Source organism: Lissotriton vulgaris, chromosome 8, assembly GCF_964263255.1.
Source record: "Lissotriton vulgaris chromosome 8, aLisVul1.2, whole genome shotgun sequence".
Lineage (NCBI taxonomy): Eukaryota > Metazoa > Chordata > Amphibia > Caudata > Salamandridae > Lissotriton > Lissotriton vulgaris.
Genome location: NC_141696.1, coordinates 615,239,018 through 615,262,448, shown reverse-complemented (window position 1 = coordinate 615,262,448; position 23,431 = coordinate 615,239,018).

Genomic DNA, 23,431 nt, shown 5'->3' with positions numbered 1-23,431 from the left:
ACCTGAGGGCCACTCTGTTGCCTAGCAAGCTGACATCATAAAGCAAAAACAAGATGTTGTCTGACATGAGGGCCACTCTGTTGCCTATTAATCAGTAGGATACATTCATCTTGGTAATTAAATGAGTAGTAGGGTAGACAGGATGCCCTACTACGAACTAAGATGTTAAGATGAAAGAAATTGGGGCACTTTCTGAGACTTCTGAATTTGTATGAACGTACGTTTGAGCATAAGAGTCTCAACTTTACTATTGCTGAACTGGTAGGAATTGGCTAAAATGAGGATGGTAAATAATCTATTCATCGTTTTTATTATTTCCATTAACTGTAGCATAACCCTTCCTCTCTCAACTTATCAGCTGGCTTAATTGCTCTCGGTGTACCATATCCTAACACAAATGAATTGAGAAGGGTTCACTGCCACTTGTCTGGGAAAAAGATCTATAGATCTATGTCCTAATGTATGTGCTACAGTTGTTTAGAGAGTGTTAGCAAGTGAGGCGTGGGATTCAAAGTAGTATGGGAGGTTAAAATTACAAATTGGGATTTGATTTTCTAATGAGCTGTTGATTTTCACAATAATATAGACTCCATAGTATTGATCTGTTTACCCTTTGTAAAAATTGTGCTAACAGTGGACTTTTCCATCTGCAGATTATACTGAATGGCCAGCAGTGGCAGCGTTTCACCACAGAATTTCTCTGCCTTGCCGAGACTGAAGAAAAAAAAAAAAGCAAATCTTCCGGCATACGGCATCATTTGACCAATTTATATGGTAAGTAAAACTCACAATCATTCCTTTAGGCATTAAAAAGACGTTCACAGCTTTTGAATTTCCTCATTACCTTCTAGTGGGAGCCTGTGCCTGAATATATTTTCTTTCAATATAGAAGTAATATGGATCACATTGTGTTGGTCATGATAGCTAACAAAAACTGACTGCCTTCAACACTACTAAGGCCTGCTTTAGATCCTAGTGCTAGCAATGTTCCACTTGAGGAATTTGCTGCCTTTGACTTTGAAATGCACTATCTCACTTGAGAACGATAGTGTTTCCTTCTCACAGAAGGAAGCTCATTTAACGTCTTCCCCTGCACTTTGTATGTTGGACTCTGATACTCAAGATGGATTGATATTAAGGATAATCTCTATTTTTGTATCCCCATCCACTTTCAAAAAGGCCCCTATGCTTTGAGTGGTTCAGAGTCCTTTATCATTCCCCCTCCTACTTGCCTTACAAACACAGATAGTAACCTACTGCATACCTTCTGAAATCTCATCCTCCTGTGTGGTCAGCTTCCACAAGGACAATTGGTCCACCGGTGCTCTGACGTCATAAAGCTAAAGCAAGAATGTTGTCTGACTTGAGGGCCACTCTGTTGCCTAGCAAGCTGACATCATAAAGCAAAAACAAGATGTTGTCTGACATGAGGGCCACTCTGTTGCCTATTAATCAGTAGGATACATTCATCTTGGTAATTAAATGAGTAGTAGGGTAGACAGGATGCCCTACTACGAACTAAGATGTTAAGATGAAAGAAATTGGGGCACTTTCTGAGACTTCTGAATTTGTATGAACGTACGTTTGAGCATAAGAGTCTCAACTTTACTATTGCTGAACTGGTAGGAATTGGCTAAAATGAGGATGGTAAATAATCTATTCATCGTTTTTATTATTTCCATTAACTGTAGCATAACCCTTCCTCTCTCAACTTATCAGCTGGCTTAATTGCTCTCGGTGTACCATATCCTAACACAAATGAATTGAGAAGGGTTCACTGCCACTTGTCTGGGAAAAAGATCTATAGATCTATGTCCTAATGTATGTGCTACAGTTGTTTAGAGAGTGTTAGCAAGTGAGGAGTGGGATTCAAAGAAGTATGGGAGGTTAAAATTACAAATTGGGATTTGATTTTTTAATGAGCTGTTGATTTTCACAATAATATAGACTCCATAGTATTGATCTGTTTACCGTTTGTAAAAATTGTGCTAACAGTGGACTTTTCCATCTGCAGATTATACTGAATGGCCAGCAGTGGCAGCGTTTCACCACAGAATTTCTCTGCCTTGCCGAGACTGAAGAAAAAAAAAAAGCAAATCTTCCGGCATACGGCATCATTTGACCAATTTATATGGTAAGTAAAACTCACAATCATTCCTTTAGGCATTAAAAAGACGTTCACAGCTTTTGAATTTCCTCATTACCTTCTAGTGGGAGCCTGTGCCTGAATATATTTTCTTTCAATATAGAAGTAATATGGATCACATTGTGTTGGTCATGATAGCTAACAAAAACTGACTGCCTTTAACACTACTAAAGCCTGCTTTAGATCCTAGTGCTAGCAATGTTCCACTTGAGGAATTTGCTGCCTTTGAGTTTGAAATGCACTATCTCACTTGAGAACGATAGTGTTTCCTTCTCACAGAAGGAAGCTCATTTAACGTCTTCCCCTGCACTTTGTATGTTGGACTCTGATACTCAAGATGGATTGGTATTAAGGATAATCTCTATTTTTGTATCCCCATCCACTTTCAAAAAGGCCCCTATGCTTTGAGTGGTTCATAGTCCTTTACCATTCCCCCTCCTACTTGCCTTACAAACACAGATAGTAACCTACTGCATACCTTCTGAAATCTCATCCTCCTGTGTGGTTAGCTTCCACAAGGACAATTGGTCCACTGGTGCTCTGACGTCATAAAGCTAAAGCAAGAATGTTGTCTGACCTGAGGGCCACTCTGTTGCCTAGCAAGCTGACATCATAAAGCAAAAACAAGATGTTGTCTGACATGAGGGCCACTCTGTTGCCTATTAATCAGTAGGATACATTCATCTTGGTAATTAAATGAGTAGTAGGGTAGACAGGATGCCCTACTACGAACTAAGATGTTAAGATGAAAGAAATTGGGGCACTTTCTGAGACTTCTGAATTTGTATGAACGTACGTTTGAGCATAAGAGTCTCAACTTTACTATTGCTGAACTGGTAGGAATTGGCTAAAATGAGGATGGTAAATAATCTATTCATCGTTTTTATTATTTCCATTAACTGTAGCATAACCCTTCCTCTCTCAACTTATCAGCTGGCTTAATTGCTCTCGGTGTACCATATCCTAACACAAATGAATTGAGAAGGGTTCACTGCCACTTGTCTGGGAAAAAGATCTATAGATCTATGTCCTAATGTATGTGCTACAGTTGTTTAGAGAGTGTTAGCAAGTGAGGCGTGGGATTCAAAGTAGTATGGGAGGTTAAAATTACAAATTGGGATTTGATTTTCTAATGAGCTGTTGATTTTCACAATAATATAGACTCCATAGTATTGATCTGTTTACCCTTTGTAAAAATTGTGCTAACAGTGGACTTTTCCATCTGCAGATTATACTGAATGGCCAGCAGTGGCAGCGTTTCACCACAGAATTTCTCTGCCTTGCCGAGACTGAAGAAAAAAAAAAAAAGCAAATCTTCCGGCATACGGCATCATTTGACCAATTTATATGGTAAGTAAAACTCACAATCATTCCTTTAGGCATTAAAAAGACGTTCACAGCTTTTGAATTTCCTCATTACCTTCTAGTGGGAGCCTGTGCCTGAATATATTTTCTTTCAATATAGAAGTAATATGGATCACATTGTGTTGGTCATGATAGCTAACAAAAACTGACTGCCTTCAACACTACTAAGGCCTGCTTTAGATCCTAGTGCTAGCAATGTTCCACTTGAGGAATTTGCTGCCTTTGACTTTGAAATGCACTATCTCACTTGAGAACGATAGTGTTTCCTTCTCACAGAAGGAAGCTCATTTAACGTCTTCCCCTGCACTTTGTATGTTGGACTCTGATACTCAAGATGGATTGATATTAAGGATAATCTCTATTTTTGTATCCCCATCCACTTTCAAAAAGGCCCCTATGCTTTGAGTGGTTCAGAGTCCTTTATCATTCCCCCTCCTACTTGCCTTACAAACACAGATAGTAACCTACTGCATACCTTCTGAAATCTCATCCTCCTGTGTGGTCAGCTTCCACAAGGACAATTGGTCCACCGGTGCTCTGACGTCATAAAGCTAAAGCAAGAATGTTGTCTGACCTGAGGGCCACTCTGTTGCCTAGCAAGCTGACATCATAAAGCAAAAACAAGATGTTGTCTGACATGAGGGCCACTCTGTTGCCTATTAATCAGTAGGATACATTCATCTTGGTAATTAAATGAGTAGTAGGGTAGACAGGATGCCCTACTACGAACTAAGATGTTAAGATGAAAGAAATTGGGGCACTTTCTGAGACTTCTGAATTTGTATGAACGTACGTTTGAGCATAAGAGTCTCAACTTTACTATTGCTGAACTGGTAGGAATTGGCTAAAATGAGGATGGTAAATAATCTATTCATCGTTTTTATTATTTCCATTAACTGTAGCATAACCCTTCCTCTCTCAACTTATCAGCTGGCTTAATTGCTCTCGGTGTACCATATCCTAACACAAATGAATTGAGAAGGGTTCACTGCCACTTGTCTGGGAAAAAGATCTATAGATCTATGTCCTAATGTATGTGCTACAGTTGTTTAGAGAGTGTTAGCAAGTGAGGAGTGGGATTCAAAGAAGTATGGGAGGTTAAAATTACAAATTGGGATTTGATTTTTTAATGAGCTGTTGATTTTCACAATAATATAGACTCCATAGTATTGATCTGTTTACCGTTTGTAAAAATTGTGCTAACAGTGGACTTTTCCATCTGCAGATTATACTGAATGGCCAGCAGTGGCAGCGTTTCACCACAGAATTTCTCTGCCTTGCCGAGACTGAAGAAAAAAAAAAAGCAAATCTTCCGGCATACGGCATCATTTGACCAATTTATATGGTAAGTAAAACTCACAATCATTCCTTTAGGCATTAAAAAGACGTTCACAGCTTTTGAATTTCCTCATTACCTTCTAGTGGGAGCCTGTGCCTGAATATATTTTCTTTCAATATAGAAGTAATATGGATCACATTGTGTTGGTCATGATAGCTAACAAAAACTGACTGCCTTTAACACTACTAAAGCCTGCTTTAGATCCTAGTGCTAGCAATGTTCCACTTGAGGAATTTGCTGCCTTTGAGTTTGAAATGCACTATCTCACTTGAGAACGATAGTGTTTCCTTCTCACAGAAGGAAGCTCATTTAACGTCTTCCCCTGCACTTTGTATGTTGGACTCTGATACTCAAGATGGATTGGTATTAAGGATAATCTCTATTTTTGTATCCCCATCCACTTTCAAAAAGGCCCCTATGCTTTGAGTGGTTCATAGTCCTTTACCATTCCCCCTCCTACTTGCCTTACAAACACAGATAGTAACCTACTGCATACCTTCTGAAATCTCATCCTCCTGTGTGGTTAGCTTCCACAAGGACAATTGGTCCACTGGTGCTCTGACGTCATAAAGCTAAAGCAAGAATGTTGTCTGAGCTGAGGGCCACTCTGTTGCCTAGCAAGCTGACATCATAAAGCAAAAACAAGATGTTGTCTGACATGAGGGCCACTCTGTTGCCTATTAATCAGTAGGATACATTCATCTTGGTAATTAAATGAGTAGTAGGGTAGACAGGATGCCCTACTACAAACTAAGATGTTAAGATGAAAGAAATTGGGGCACTCTCTGAGACTTCTGAATTTGTATGAACGTACGTTTGAGCATAAGAGTCTAAACTTTACGATTGCTGAACTGGTAGGAATTGGCTAAAAGGAGGATGGTAAATAATCTATTCATCGTTTTTATTATTTCTATTAACTGTAGCATAACCCTTCACCTCTCAACTTATCAGCTGACTTAATTGCTATCGGTGTACCATATCCTAACACAAATGAATTGAGAAGGGTTCACTGCCACTTGTCTGGGAAAAAGATCTATAGATCTATGTCCTAATGTATGTGCTACAGTTGTTTAGAGAGTGTTAGCAAGTGAGGCGTGGGATTCAAAGAAGTATGGGAGGTTAAAATTACAAATTGGGATTTGATTTTCTAATGAGCTGTTGATTTTCACAATAATATAGACTCCATAGTATTGATCTGTTTACCCTTTGTAAAAATTGTGCTAACAGTGGACTTTTCCATCTGCAGATTATACTGAATGGCCAGCAGTGGCAGCGTTTCACCACAGAATTTCTCTGCCTTGCCGAGACTGAAGAAAAAAAAAAAAAAGCAAATCTTCCGGCATACGGCATCATTTGACCAATTTATATGGTAAGTAAAACTCACAATCATTCCTTTAGGCATTAAAAAGACGTTCACAGCTTTTGAATTTCCTCATTACCTTCTAGTGGGAGCCTGTGCCTGAATATATTTTCTTTCAATATAGAAGTAATATGGATCACATTGTGTTGGTCATGATAGCTAACAAAAACTGACTGCCTTCAACACTACTAAGGCCTGCTTTAGATCCTAGTGCTAGCAATGTTCCACTTGAGGAATTTGCTGCCTTTGACTTTGAAATGCACTATCTCACTTGAGAACGATAGTGTTTCCTTCTCACAGAAGGAAGCTCATTTAACGTCTTCCCCTGCACTTTGTATGTTGGACTCTGATACTCAAGATGGATTGATATTAAGGATAATCTCTATTTTTGTATCCCCATCCACTTTCAAAAAGGCCCCTATGCTTTGAGTGGTTCAGAGTCCTTTATCATTCCCCCTCCTACTTGCCTTACAAACACAGATAGTAACCTACTGCATACCTTCTGAAATCTCATCCTCCTGTGTGGTCAGCTTCCACAAGGACAATTGGTCCACTGGTGCTCTGACGTCATAAAGCTAAAGCAAGAATGTTGTCTGACCTGAGGGCCACTCTGTTGCCTAGCAAGCTGACATCATAAAGCAAAAACAAGATGTTGTCTGACATGAGGGCCACTCTGTTGCCTATTAATCAGTAGGATACATTCATCTTGGTAATTAAATGAGTAGTAGGGTAGACAGGATGCCCTACTACGAACTAAGATGTTAAGATGAAAGAAATTGGGGCACTTTCTGAGACTTCTGAATTTGTATGAACGTACGTTTGAGCATAAGAGTCTCAACTTTACTATTGCTGAACTGGTAGGAATTGGCTAAAATGAGGATGGTAAATAATCTATTCATCGTTTTTATTATTTCCATTAACTGTAGCATAACCCTTCCTCTCTCAACTTATCAGCTGGCTTAATTGCTATCGGTGTACCATATCCTAACACAAATGAATTGAGAAGGGTTCACTGCCACTTGTCTGGGAAAAAGATCTATAGATCTATGTCCTAATGTATGTGCTACAGTTGTTTAGAGAGTGTTAGCAAGTGAGGAGTGGGATTCAAAGAAGTATGGGAGGTTAAAATTACAAATTGGGATTTGATTTTTTAATGAGCTGTTGATTTTCACAATAATATAGACTCCATGGTATTGATCTGTTTACCCTTTGTAAAAATTATGCTAACAGTGGACTTTTCCATCTGCAGATTATACTGAATGGCCAGCAGTGGCAGCGTTTCACCACAGAATTTCTCTGCCTTGCCGAGACTGAAGAAAAAAAAAAAGCAAATCTTCCGGCATACGGCATCATTTGACCAATTTATATGGTAAGTAAAACTCACAATCATTCCTTTAGGCATTAAAAAGACGTTCACAGCTTTTGAATTTCCTCATTACCTTCTAGTGGGAGCCTGTGCCTGAATATATTTTCTTTCAATATAGAAGTAATATGGATCACATTGTGTTGGTCATGATAGCTAACAAAAATTGACTGCCTTCAACACTACTAAGGCCTGCTTTAGATCCTAGTGCTAGCAATGTTCCACTTGAGGAATTTGCTGCCTTTGACTTTGAAATGCACTATCTCACTTGAGAACGATAGTGTTTCCTTCTCACAGAAGGAAGCTCATTTAACGTCTTCCCCTGCACTTTGTATGTTGGACTCTGATACTCAAGATGGATTGATATTAAGGATAATCTCTATTTTTGTATCCCCATCCACTTTCAAAAAGGCCCCTATGCTTTGAGTGGTTCAGAGTCCTTTATCATTCCCCCTCCTACTTGCCTTACAAACACAGATAGTAACCTACTGCATACCTTCTGAAATCTCATCCTCCTGTGTGGTCAGCTTCCACAAGGACAATTGGTCCACTGGTGCTCTGACGTCATAAAGCTAAAGCAAGAATGTTGTCTGACCTGAGGGCCACTCTGTTGCCTAGCAAGCTGACATCATAAAGCAAAAACAAGATGTTGTCTGACGTGAGGGCCACTCTGTTGCCTATTAATCAGTAGGATACATTCATCTTGGTAATTAAATGAGTAGTAGGGTAGACAGGATGCCCTACTACGAACTAAGATGTTAAGATGAAAGAAATTGGGACACTTTCTGAGACTTCTGAATTTGTATGAACGTACGTTTGAGCATAAGAGTCTCAACTTTACTATTGCTGAACTGGTAGGAATTGGCTAAAATGAGGATGGTAAATAATCTATTCATCGTTTTTATTATTTCCATTAACTGTAGCATAACCCTTCCTCTCTCAACTTATCAGCTGGCTTAATTGCTATCGGTGTACCATATCCTAACACAAATGAATTGAGAAGGGTTCACTGCCACTTGTCTGGGAAAAAGATCTATAGATCTATGTCCTAATGTATGTGCTACAGTTGTTTAGAGAGTGTTAGCAAGTGAGGAGTGGGATTCAAAGAAGTATGGGAGGTTAAAATTACAAATTGGGATTTGATTTTTTAATGAGCTGTTGATTTTCACAATAATATAGACTCCATAGTATTGATCTGTTTACCGTTTGTAAAAATTGTGCTAACAGTGGACTTTTCCATCTGCAGATTATACTGAATGGCCAGCAGTGGCAGCGTTTCACCACAGAATTTCTCTGCCTTGCCGAGACTGAAGAAAAAAAAAAAGCAAATCTTCCGGCATACGGCATCATTTGACCAATTTATATGGTAAGTAAAACTCACAATCATTCCTTTAGGCATTAAAAAGACGTTCACAGCTTTTGAATTTCCTCATTACCTTCTAGTGGGAACCTGTGCCTGAATATATTTTCTTTCAATATAGAAGTAATATGGATCACATTGTGTTGGTCATGATAGCTAACAAAAACTGACTGCCTTTAACACTACTAAAGCCTGCTTTAGATCCTAGTGCTAGCAATGTTCCACTTGAGGAATTTGCTGCCTTTGAGTTTGAAATGCACTATCTCACTTGAGAACGATAGTGTTTCCTTCTCACAGAAGGAAGCTCGTTTAACGTCTTCCCCTGCACTTTGTATGTTGGACTCTGATACTCAAGATGGATTGGTATTAAGGATAATCTCTATTTTTGTATCCCCATCCACTTTCAAAAAGGCCCCTATGCTTTGAGTGGTTCATAGTCCTTTACCATTCCCCCTCCTACTTGCCTTACAAACACACATAGTAACCTACTGCATACCTTCTGAAATCTCATCCTCCTGTGTGGTCAGCTTCCACAAGGACAATTGGTCCACTGGTGCTCTGACGTCATAAAGCTAAAGCAAGAATGTTGTCTGAGCTGAGGGCCACTCTGTTGCCTAGCAAGCTGACATCATAAAGCAAAAACAAGATGTTGTCTGACATGAGGGCCACTCTGTTGCCTATTAATCAGTAGGATACATTCATCTTGGTAATTAAATGAGTAGTAGGGTAGACAGGATGCCCTACTACAAACTAAGATGTTAAGATGAAAGAAATTGGGGCACTCTCTGAGACTTCTGAATTTGTATGAACGTACGTTTGAGCATAAGAGTCTCAACTTTACTATTGCTGAACTGGTAGGAATTGGCTAAAAGGAGGATGGTAAATGATCTATTCATCGTTTTTATTATTTCTATTAACTGTAGCATAACCCTTCACCTCTCAACTTATCAGCTGGCTTAATTGCTATCGGTGTACCATATCCTAACACAAATGAATTGAGAAGGGTTCACTGCCACTTGTCTGGGAAAAAGATCTATAGATCTATGTCCTAATGTATGTGCTACAGTTGTTTAGAGAGTGTTAGCAAGTGAGGCGTGGGATTCAAAGAAGTATGGGAGGTTAAAATTACAAATTGGGATTTGATTTTCTAATGAGCTGTTGATTTTCACAATAATATAGACTCCATGGTATTGATCTGTTTACCCTTTGTAAAAATTGTGCTAACAGTGGACTTTTCCATCTGCAGATTATACTGAATGGCCAGCAGTGGCAGCGTTTCACCACAGAATTTCTCTGCCTTGCCGAGACTGAAGAAAAAAAAAAAAAAGCAAATCTTCCGGCATACGGCATCATTTGACCAATTTATATGGTAAGTAAAACTCACAATCATTCCTTTAGGCATTAAAAAGACGTTCACAGCTTTTGAATTTCCTCATTACCTTCTAGTGGGAGCCTGTGCCTGAATATATTTTCTTTCAATATAGAAGTAATATGGATCACATTGTGTTGGTCATGATAGCTAACAAAAACTGACTGCCTTCAACACTACTAAGGCCTGCTTTAGATCCTAGTGCTAGCAATGTTCCACTTGAGGAATTTGCTGCCTTTGACTTTGAAATGCACTATCTCACTTGAGAACGATAGTGTTTCCTTCTCACAGAAGGAAGCTCATTTAACGTCTTCCCCTGCACTTTGTATGTTGGACTCTGATACTCAAGATGGATTGATATTAAGGATAATCTCTATTTTTGTATCCCCATCCACTTTCAAAAAGGCCCCTATGCTTTGAGTGGTTCAGAGTCCTTTATCATTCCCCCTCCTACTTGCCTTACAAACACAGATAGTAACCTACTGCATACCTTCTGAAATCTCATCCTCCTGTGTGGTCAGCTTCCACAAGGACAATTGGTCCACTGGTGCTCTGACGTCATAAAGCTAAAGCAAGAATGTTGTCTGACCTGAGGGCCACTCTGTTGCCTAGCAAGCTGACATCATAAAGCAAAAACAAGATGTTGTCTGACATGAGGGCCACTCTGTTGCCTATTAATCAGTAGGATACATTCATCTTGGTAATTAAATGAGTAGTAGGGTAGACAGGATGCCCTACTACGAACTAAGATGTTAAGATGAAAGAAATTGGGGCACTTTCTGAGACTTCTGAATTTGTATGAACGTACGTTTGAGCATAAGAGTCTCAACTTTACTATTGCTGAACTGGTAGGAATTGGCTAAAATGAGGATGGTAAATAATCTATTCATCGTTTTTATTATTTCCATTAACTGTAGCATAACCCTTCCTCTCTCAACTTATCAGCTGGCTTAATTGCTATCGGTGTACCATATCCTAACACAAATGAATTGAGAAGGGTTCACTGCCACTTGTCTGGGAAAAAGATCTATAGATCTATGTCCTAATGTATGTGCTACAGTTGTTTAGAGAGTGTTAGCAAGTGAGGAGTGGGATTCAAAGAAGTATGGGAGGTTAAAATTACAAATTGGGATTTGATTTTTTAATGAGCTGTTGATTTTCACAATAATATAGACTCCATGGTATTGATCTGTTTACCCTTTGTAAAAATTATGCTAACAGTGGACTTTTCCATCTGCAGATTATACTGAATGGCCAGCAGTGGCAGCGTTTCACCACAGAATTTCTCTGCCTTGCCGAGACTGAAGAAAAAAAAAAAGCAAATCTTCCGGCATACGGCATCATTTGACCAATTTATATGGTAAGTAAAACTCACAATCATTCCTTTAGGCATTAAAAAGACGTTCACAGCTTTTGAATTTCCTCATTACCTTCTAGTGGGAGCCTGTGCCTGAATATATTTTCTTTCAATATAGAAGTAATATGGATCACATTGTGTTGGTCATGATAGCTAACAAAAATTGACTGCCTTCAACACTACTAAGGCCTGCTTTAGATCCTAGTGCTAGCAATGTTCCACTTGAGGAATTTGCTGCCTTTGACTTTGAAATGCACTATCTCACTTGAGAACGATAGTGTTTCCTTCTCACAGAAGGAAGCTCATTTAACGTCTTCCCCTGCACTTTGTATGTTGGACTCTGATACTCAAGATGGATTGATATTAAGGATAATCTCTATTTTTGTATCCCCATCCACTTTCAAAAAGGCCCCTATGCTTTGAGTGGTTCAGAGTCCTTTATCATTCCCCCTCCTACTTGCCTTACAAACACAGATAGTAACCTACTGCATACCTTCTGAAATCTCATCCTCCTGTGTGGTCAGCTTCCACAAGGACAATTGGTCCACTGGTGCTCTGACGTCATAAAGCTAAAGCAAGAATGTTGTCTGACCTGAGGGCCACTCTGTTGCCTAGCAAGCTGACATCATAAAGCAAAAACAAGATGTTGTCTGACGTGAGGGCCACTCTGTTGCCTATTAATCAGTAGGATACATTCATCTTGGTAATTAAATGAGTAGTAGGGTAGACAGGATGCCCTACTACGAACTAAGATGTTAAGATGAAAGAAATTGGGACACTTTCTGAGACTTCTGAATTTGTATGAACGTACGTTTGAGCATAAGAGTCTCAACTTTACTATTGCTGAACTGGTAGGAATTGGCTAAAATGAGGATGGTAAATAATCTATTCATCGTTTTTATTATTTCCATTAACTGTAGCATAACCCTTCCTCTCTCAACTTATCAGCTGGCTTAATTGCTATCGGTGTACCATATCCTAACACAAATGAATTGAGAAGGGTTCACTGCCACTTGTCTGGGAAAAAGATCTATAGATCTATGTCCTAATGTATGTGCTACAGTTGTTTAGAGAGTGTTAGCAAGTGAGGAGTGGGATTCAAAGAAGTATGGGAGGTTAAAATTACAAATTGGGATTTGATTTTTTAATGAGCTGTTGATTTTCACAATAATATAGACTCCATAGTATTGATCTGTTTACCGTTTGTAAAAATTGTGCTAACAGTGGACTTTTCCATCTGCAGATTATACTGAATGGCCAGCAGTGGCAGCGTTTCACCACAGAATTTCTCTGCCTTGCCGAGACTGAAGAAAAAAAAAAAGCAAATCTTCCGGCATACGGCATCATTTGACCAATTTATATGGTAAGTAAAACTCACAATCATTCCTTTAGGCATTAAAAAGACGTTCACAGCTTTTGAATTTCCTCATTACCTTCTAGTGGGAGCCTGTGCCTGAATATATTTTCTTTCAATATAGAAGTAATATGGATCACATTGTGTTGGTCATGATAGCTAACAAAAACTGACTGCCTTTAACACTACTAAAGCCTGCTTTAGATCCTAGTGCTAGCAATGTTCCACTTGAGGAATTTGCTGCCTTTGAGTTTGAAATGCACTATCTCACTTGAGAACGATAGTGTTTCCTTCTCACAGAAGGAAGCTCGTTTAACGTCTTCCCCTGCACTTTGTATGTTGGACTCTGATACTCAAGATGGATTGGTATTAAGGATAATCTCTATTTTTGTATCCCCATCCACTTTCAAAAAGGCCCCTATGCTTTGAGTGGTTCATAGTCCTTTACCATTCCCCCTCCTACTTGCCTTACAAACACACATAGTAACCTACTGCATACCTTCTGAAATCTCATCCTCCTGTGTGGTCAGCTTCCACAAGGACAATTGGTCCACTGGTGCTCTGACGTCATAAAGCTAAAGCAAGAATGTTGTCTGAGCTGAGGGCCACTCTGTTGCCTAGCAAGCTGACATCATAAAGCAAAAACAAGATGTTGTCTGACATGAGGGCCACTCTGTTGCCTATTAATCAGTAGGATACATTCATCTTGGTAATTAAATGAGTAGTAGGGTAGACAGGATGCCCTACTACAAACTAAGATGTTAAGATGAAATAAATTGGGGCACTCTCTGAGACTTCTGAATTTGTATGAACGTACGTTTGAGCATAAGAGTCTCAACTTTACTATTGCTGAACTGGTAGGAATTGGCTAAAATGAGGATGGTAAATAATCTATTCCTCGTTTTTATTATTTCCATTAACTGTAGCATAACCCTTCCTCTCTCAACTTATCAGCTGGCGTAATTGCTATCGGTGTACCATATCCTAACACAAATGAATTGAGAAGGGTTCACTGCCACTTGTCTGGGAAAAAGATCTATAGATCTATGTCCTAATGTATGTGCTACAGTTGTTTAGAGAGTGTTAGCAAGTGAGGCGTGGGATTCAAAGAAGTATGGGAGGTTAAAATTACAAATTGGGATTTGATTTTCTAATGAGCTGTTGATTTTCACAATAATATAGACTCCATAGTATTGATCTGTTTACCCTTTGTAAAAATTGTGCTAACAGTGGACTTTTCCATCTGCAGATTATACTGAATGGCCAGCAGTGGCAGCGTTTCACCACAGAATTTCTCTGCCTTGCCGAGACTGAAGAAAAAAAAAAAAGCAAATCTTCCGGCATACGGCATCATTTGACCAATTTATATGGTAAGTAAAACTCACAATCATTCCTTTAGGCATTAAAAAGACGTTCACAGCTTTTGAATTTCCTCATTACCTTCTAGTGGGAGCCTGTGCCTGAATATATTTTCTTTCAATATAGAAGTAATATGGATCACATTGTGTTGGTCATGATAGCTAACAAAAACTGACTGCCTTCAACACTACTAAGGCCTGCTTTAGATCCTAGTGCTAGCAATGTTCCACTTGAGGAATTTGCTGCCTTTGACTTTGAAATGCACTATCTCACTTGAGAACGATAGTGTTTCCTTCTCACAGAAGGAAGCTCATTTAACGTCTTCCCCTGCACTTTGTATGTTGGACTCTGATACTCAAGATGGATTGATATTAAGGATAATCTCTATTTTTGTATCCCCATCCACTTTCAAAAAGGCCCCTATGCTTTGAGTGGTTCAGAGTCCTTTATCATTCCCCCTCCTACTTGCCTTACAAACACAGATAGTAACCTACTGCATACCTTCTGAAATCTCATCCTCCTGTGTGGTCAGCTTCCACAAGGACAATTGGTCCACTGGTGCTCTGACGTCATAAAGCTAAAGCAAGAATGTTGTCTGACCTGAGGGCCACTCTGTTGCCTAGCAAGCTGACATCATAAAGCAAAAACAAGATGTTGTCTGACATGAGGGCAACTCTGTTGCCTATTAATCAGTAGGATACATTCATCTTGGTAATTAAATGAGTAGTAGGGTAGACAGGATGCCCTACTGCAAACTAAGATGTTAAGATGAAAGAAATTGGGGCACTTTCTGAGACTTCTGAATTTGTATGAACGTACGTTTGAGCATAAGAGTCTCAACTTTACTATTGCTGAACTGGTAGGAATTGGCTAAAATGAGGATGGTAAATACTCTATTCCTCGTTTTTATTATTTCCATTAACTGTAGCATAACCCTTCCTCTTTTAACTTATCAGCTGGCGTAATTGCTATCGGTGTACCATATCCTAACACAAATGAATTGAGAAGGGTTCACTGCCACTTGTCTGGGAAAAAGATCTATAGATCTATGTCCTAATGTATGTGCTACAGTTGTTTAGAGAGTGTTAGCAAGTGAGGCGTGGGATTCAAAGAAGTATGGGAGGTTAAAATTACAAATTGGGATTTGATTTTCTAATGAGCTGTTGATTTTCACAATAATATAGACTCCATAGTATTGATCTGTTTACCCTTTGTAAAAATTGTGCTAACAGTGGACTTTTCCATCTGCAGATTATACTGAATGGCCAGCAGTGGCAGCGTTTCACCACAGAATTTCTCTGCCTTGCCGAGACTGAAGAAAAAAAAAAAAGCAAATCTTCCGGCATACGGCATCATTTGACCAATTTATATGGTAAGTAAAACTCACAATCATTCCTTTAGGCATTAAAAAGACGTTCACAGCTTTTGAATTTCCTCATTACCTTCTAGTGGGAGCCTGTGCCTGAATATATTTTCTTTCAATATAGAAGTAATATGGATCACATTGTGTTGGTCATGATAGCTAACAAAAACTGACTGCCTTCAACACTACTAAGGCCTGCTTTAGATCCTAGTGCTAGCAATGTTCCACTTGAGGAATTTGCTGCCTTTGAGTTTGAAATGCACTATCTCACTTGAGAACGATAGTGTTTCCTTCTCACAGAAGGAAGCTCATTTAACGTCTTCCCCTGCACTTTGTATGTTGGACTCTGATACTCAAGATGGATTGATATTAAGGATAATCTCTATTTTTGTATCCCCATCCACTTTCAAAAAGGCCCCTATGCTTTGAGTGGTTCAGAGTCCTTTATCATTCCCCCTCCTACTTGCCTTACAAACACAGATAGTAACCTACTGCATACCTTCTGAAATCTCATCCTCCTGTGTGGTCAGCTTCCACAAGGACAATTGGTCCACTGGTGCTCTGACGTCATAAAGCTAAAGCAAGAATGTTGTCTGACCTGAGGGCCACTCTGTTGCCTAGCAAGCTGACATCATAAAGCAAAAACAAGATGTTGTCTGACATGAGGGCAACTCTGTTGCCTATTAATCAGTAGGATACATTCATCTTGGTAATTAAATGAGTAGTAGGGTAGACAGGATGCCCTACTGCAAACTAAGATGTTAAGATGAAAGAAATTGGGGCACTTTCTGAGACTTCTGAATTTGTATGAACGTACGTTTGAGCATAAGAGTCTCAACTTTACTATTGCTGAACTGGTAGGAATTGGCTAAAATGAGGATGGTAAATACTCTATTCCTCGTTTTTATTATTTCCATTAACTGTAGCATAACCCTTCCTCTTTTAACTTATCAGCTGGCGTAATTGCTATCGGTGTTCCATATCCTAACACAAATGAATTGAGAAGGGTTCACTGCCACTTGTCTGGGAAAAAGATCTATAGATCTATGTCCTAATGTATGTGCTACAGTTGTTTAGAGAGTGTTAGCAAGTGAGGCGTGGGATTCAAAGAAGTATGGGAGGTTAAAATTACAAATTGGGATTTGATTTTCTAATGAGCTGTTGATTTTCACAATAATATAGACTCCATAGTATTGATCTGTTTACCCTTTGTAAAAATTGTGCTAACAGTGGACTTTTCCATCTGCAGATTATACTGAATGGCCAGCAGTGGCAGCGTTTCACCACAGAATTTCTCTGCCTTGCCGAGACTGAAGAAAAAAAAAAAAAGCAAATCTTCCGGCATACGGCATCATTTGACCAATTTATATGGTAAGTAAAACTCACAATCATTCCTTTAGGCATTAAAAAGACGTTCACAGATTTTAAATTTCCTCATTACCTTCTAGTGGGAGCCTGTGCCTGAATATAATTTGTCAATATGGAAGTAATATGGCTCACATTGTGTTGGTCATGATAGCTAACAAAAACTGACTGCCTTCAACACTACTAAGGCCTGCTTTAGATCCTAGTGCTAGCAATGTTCCACTTGAGGAATTTGCTGCCTTTGAGTTTGAAATGCACTATCTCACTTGAGAACGATAGTGTTTCCTTCTCACAGAAGGAAGCTAATTTAACGTCTTGCCATGCACTTTGTATGTTGGACTCTGATACTCAAGATGGATTGATATTAAGGATAATCTCTATTTTTGTATCCCCATCCACTTTCAAAAAGGCCCCTATGCTTTGAGTGGTTCAGAGTCCTTTATCATTCCCCCTCCTACTTGCCTTACAAACACAGATAGTAACCTACTGCATACCTTCTGAAATCTCATCCTCCTGTGTGGTCAGCTTCCACAAGGACAATTGGTCCACTGGTGCTCTGACGTCATAAAGCTAAAGCAAGAATGTTGTCTGACCTGAGGGCCACTCTGTTGCCTAGCAAGCTGACATCATAAAGCAAAAACAAGATGTTGTCTGACATGAGGGCAACTCTGTTGCCTATTAATCAGTAGGATACATTCATCTTGGTAATTAAATGAGTAGTAGGGTAGACAGGATGCCCTACTGCAAACTAAGATGTTAAGATGAAAGAAATTGGGGCACTTTCTGAGACTTCTGAATTTGTATGAACGTACGTTTGAGCATAAGAGTGTCAACTTTACTATTGCTGAACTGGTAGGAATTGGCTAAAATGAGGATGGTAAATAATCTATTCATCGTTTTTATTATTTCCATTAACTGTAGCATAACCCTTCCTCTCTCAACTTATCAGCTGGCTTAATTGCTATCGGTGTACCATATCCTAACACAAATGAATTGAGAAGGGTTCACTGCCACTTGTCTGGGAAAAAGATCTATAGATCTATGTCCTAATGTATGTGCTACAGTTGTTTAGAGAGTGATAGCAAGTGAGGAGTGGGATTCAAAGAAGTATGGGAGGTTAAAATTACAAATTGGGATTTGATTTTTTAATGAGCTGTTGATTTTCACAATAATATAGACTCCATAGTATTGATCTGTTTACCGTTTGTAAAAATTGTGCTAACAGTGGACTTTTCCATCTGCAGATTATACTGAATGGCCAGCAGTGGCAGCGTTTCACCACAGAATTTCTCTGCCTTGCCGAGACTGAAGAAAAAAAAAAGCAAATCTTCCGGCATACGGCATCATTTGACCAATTTATATGGTAAGTAAAACTCACAATCATTCCTTTAGGCATTAAAAAGACGTTCACAGCTTTTGAATTTCCTCATTACCTTCTAGTGGGAGCCTGTGCCTGAATATATTTTCTTTCAATATAGAAGTAATATGGATCACATTGTGTTGGTCATGATAGCTAACAAAAACTGACTGCCTTCAACACTACTAAAGCCTGCTTTAGATCCTAGTGCTAGCAATGTTCCACTTGAGGAATTTGCTGCCTTTGAGTTTGAAATGCACTATCTCACTTGAGAACGATAGTGTTTCCTTCTCACAGAAGGAAGCTCATTTAACGTCTTCCCCTGCACTTTGTATGTTGGACTCTGATACTCAAGATGGATTGGTATTAAGGATAATCTCTATTTTTGTATCCCCATCCACTTTCAAAAAGGCCCCTATGCTTTGAGTGGTTCATAGTCCTTTACCATTCCCCCTCCTACTTGCCTTACAAACACAGATAGTAACCTACTGCATACCTTCTGAAATCTCATCCTCCTGTGTGGTCAGCTTCCACAAGGACAATTGGTCCACCGGTGCTCTGACGTCATAAAGCTAAAGCAAGAATGTTGTCTGACCTGAGGGCCACTCTGTTGCCTAGCAAGCTGACATCATAAAGCAAAAACAAGATGTTGTCTGACATGAGGGCCACTCTGTTGCCTATTAATCAGTAGGATACATTCATCTTGGTAATTAAATGAGTAGTAGGGTAGACAGGATGCCCTACTTCAAAATAAGATGTTAAGATGAAAGAAATTGGGGCACTCTCTGAGACTTCTGAATTTGTATGAACGTACGTTTGAGCATAAGAGTCTCAACTTTACTATTGCTGAACTGGTAGGAATTGGCTAAAATGAGGATGGTAAATAATCTATTCCTCGTTTTTATTATTTCCATTAACTGTAGCATAACCCTTCCTCTCTCAACTTATCAGCTGGCGTAATTGCTATCGGTGTACCATATCCTAACACAAATGAATTGAGAAGGGTTCACTGCCACTTGTCTGGGAAAAAGATCTATAGATCTATGTCCTAATGTATGTGCTACAGTTGTTTAGAGAGTGTTAGCAAGTGAGGCGTGGGATTCAAAGAAGTATGGGAGGTTAAAATTACAAATTGGGATTTGATTTTCTAATGAGCTGTTGATTTTCACAATAATATAGACTCCATAGTATTGATCTGTTTACCCTTTGTAAAAATTGTGCTAACAGTGGACTTTTCCATCTGCAGATTATACTGAATGGCCAGCAGTGGCAGCGTTTCACCACAGAATTTCTCTGCCTTGCCGAGACTGAAGAAAAAAAAAAAAGCAAATCTTCCGGCATACGGCATCATTTGACCAATTTATATGGTAAGTAAAACTCACAATCATTCCTTTAGGCATTAAAAAGACGTTCACAGCTTTTGAATTTCCTCATTACCTTCTAGTGGGAGCCTGTGCCTGAATATATTTTCTTTCAATATAGAAGTAATATGGATCACATTGTGTTGGTCATGATAGCTAACAAAAATTGACTGCCTTCAACACTACTAAGGCCTGCTTTAGATCCTAGTGCTAGCAATGTTCCACTTGAGGAATTTGCTGCCTTTGACTTTGAAATGCACTATCTCACTTGAGAACGATAGTGTTTCCTTCTCACAGAAGGAAGCTCATTTAACGTCTTCCCCTGCACTTTGTATGTTGGACTCTGATACTCAAGATGGATTGATATTAAGGATAATCTCTATTTTTGTATCCCCATCCACTTTCAAAAAGGCCCCTATGCTTTGAGTGGTTCAGAGTCCTTTATCATTCCCCCTCCTACTTGCCTTACAAACACAGATAGTAACCTACTGCATACCTTCTGAAATCTCATCCTCCTGTGTGGTCAGCTTCCACAAGGACAATTGGTCCACTGGTGCTCTGACGTCATAAAGCTAAAGCAAGAATGTTGTCTGACCTGAGGGCCACTCTGTTGCCTAGCAAGCTGACATCATAAAGCAAAAACAAGATGTTGTCTGACGTGAGGGCCACTCTGTTGCCTATTAATCAGTAGGATACATTCATCTTGGTAATTAAATGAGTAGTAGGGTAGACAGGATGCCCTACTACGAACTAAGATGTTAAGATGAAAGAAATTGGGACACTTTCTGAGACTTCTGAATTTGTATGAACGTACGTTTGAGCATAAGAGTCTCAACTTTACTATTGCTGAACTGGTAGGAATTGGCTAAAATGAGGATGGTAAATAATCTATTCATCGTTTTTATTATTTCCATTAACTGTAGCATAACCCTTCCTCTCTCAACTTATCAGCTGGCTTAATTGCTATCGGTGTACCATATCCTAACACAAATGAATTGAGAAGGGTTCACTGCCACTTGTCTGGGAAAAAGATCTATAGATCTATGTCCTAATGTATGTGCTACAGTTGTTTAGAGAGTGTTAGCAAGTGAGGAGTGGGATTCAAAGAAGTATGGGAGGTTAAAATTACAAATTGGGATTTGATTTTTTAATGAGCTGTTGATTTTCACAATAATATAGACTCCATAGTATTGATCTGTTTACCGTTTGTAAAAATTGTGCTAACAGTGGACTTTTCCATCTGCAGATTATACTGAATGGCCAGCAGTGGCAGCGTTTCACCACAGAATTTCTCTGCCTTGCCGAGACTGAAGAAAAAAAAAAAGCAAATCTTCCGGCATACGGCATCATTTGACCAATTTATATGGTAAGTAAAACTCACAATCATTCCTTTAGGCATTAAAAAGACGTTCACAGCTTTTGAATTTCCTCATTACCTTCTAGTGGGAGCCTGTGCCTGAATATATTTTCTTTCAATATAGAAGTAATATGGATCACATTGTGTTGGTCATGATAGCTAACAAAAACTGACTGCCTTTAACACTACTAAAGCCTGCTTTAGATCCTAGTGCTAGCAATGTTCCACTTGAGGAATTTGCTGCCTTTGAGTTTGAAATGCACTATCTCACTTGAGAACGATAGTGTTTCCTTCTCACAGAAGGAAGCTCGTTTAACGTCTTCCCCTGCACTTTGTATGTTGGACTCTGATACTCAAGATGGATTGGTATTAAGGATAATCTCTATTTTTGTATCCCCATCCACTTTCAAAAAGGCCCCTATGCTTTGAGTGGTTCATAGTCCTTTACCATTCCCCCTCCTACTTGCCTTACAAACACACATAGTAACCTACTGCATACCTTCTGAAATCTCATCCTCCTGTGTGGTCAGCTTCCACAAGGACAATTGGTCCACTGGTGCTCTGACGTCATAAAGCTAAAGCAAGAATGTTGTCTGAGCTGAGGGCCACTCTGTTGCCTAGCAAGCTGACATCATAAAGCAAAAACAAGATGTTGTCTGACATGAGGGCCACTCTGTTGCCTATTAATCAGTAGGATACATTCATCTTGGTAATTAAATGAGTAGTAGGGTAGACAGGATGCCCTACTACAAACTAAGATGTTAAGATGAAATAAATTGGGGCACTCTCTGAGACTTCTGAATTTGTATGAACGTACGTTTGAGCATAAGAGTCTCAACTTTACTATTGCTGAACTGGTAGGAATTGGCTAAAATGAGGATGGTAAATAATCTATTCCTCGTTTTTATTATTTCCATTAACTGTAGCATAACCCTTCCTCTCTCAACTTATCAGCTGGCGTAATTGCTATCGGTGTACCATATCCTAACACAAATGAATTGAGAAGGGTTCACTGCCACTTGTCTGGGAAAAAGATCTATAGATCTATGTCCTAATGTATGTGCTACAGTTGTTTAGAGAGTGTTAGCAAGTGAGGCGTGGGATTCAAAGAAGTATGGGAGGTTAAAATTACAAATTGGGATTTGATTTTCTAATGAGCTGTTGATTTTCACAATAATATAGACTCCATAGTATTGATCTGTTTACCCTTTGTAAAAATTGTGCTAACAGTGGACTTTTCCATCTGCAGATTATACTGAATGGCCAGCAGTGGCAGCGTTTCACCACAGAATTTCTCTGCCTTGCCGAGACTGAAGAAAAAAAAAAAAGCAAATCTTCCGGCATACGGCATCATTTGACCAATTTATATGGTAAGTAAAACTCACAATCATTCCTTTAGGCATTAAAAAGACGTTCACAGCTTTTGAATTTCCTCATTACCTTCTAGTGGGAGCCTGTGCCTGAATATATTTTCTTTCAATATAGAAGTAATATGGATCACATTGTGTTGGTCATGATAGCTAACAAAAACTGACTGCCTTCAACACTACTAAGGCCTGCTTTAGATCCTAGTGCTAGCAATGTTCCACTTGAGGAATTTGCTGCCTTTGACTTTGAAATGCACTATCTCACTTGAGAACGATAGTGTTTCCTTCTCACAGAAGGAAGCTCATTTAACGTCTTCCCCTGCACTTTGTATGTTGGACTCTGATACTCAAGATGGATTGATATTAAGGATAATCTCTATTTTTGTATCCCCATCCACTTTCAAAAAGGCCCCTATGCTTTGAGTGGTTCAGAGTCCTTTATCATTCCCCCTCCTACTTGCCTTACAAACACAGATAGTAACCTACTGCATACCTTCTGAAATCTCATCCTCCTGTGTGGTCAGCTTCCACAAGGACAATTGGTCCACTGGTGCTCTGACGTCATAAAGCTAAAGCAAGAATGTTGTCTGACCTGAGGGCCACTCTGTTGCCTAGCAAGCTGACATCATAAAGCAAAAACAAGATGTTGTCTGACATGAGGGCAACTCTGTTGCCTATTAATCAGTAGGATACATTCATCTTGGTAATTAAATGAGTAGTAGGGTAGACAGGATGCCCTACTGCAAACTAAGATGTTAAGATGAAAGAAATTGGGGCACTTTCTGAGACTTCTGAATTTGTATGAACGTACGTTTGAGCATAAGAGTCTCAACTTTACTATTGCTGAACTGGTAGGAATTGGCTAAAATGAGGATGGTAAATACTCTAT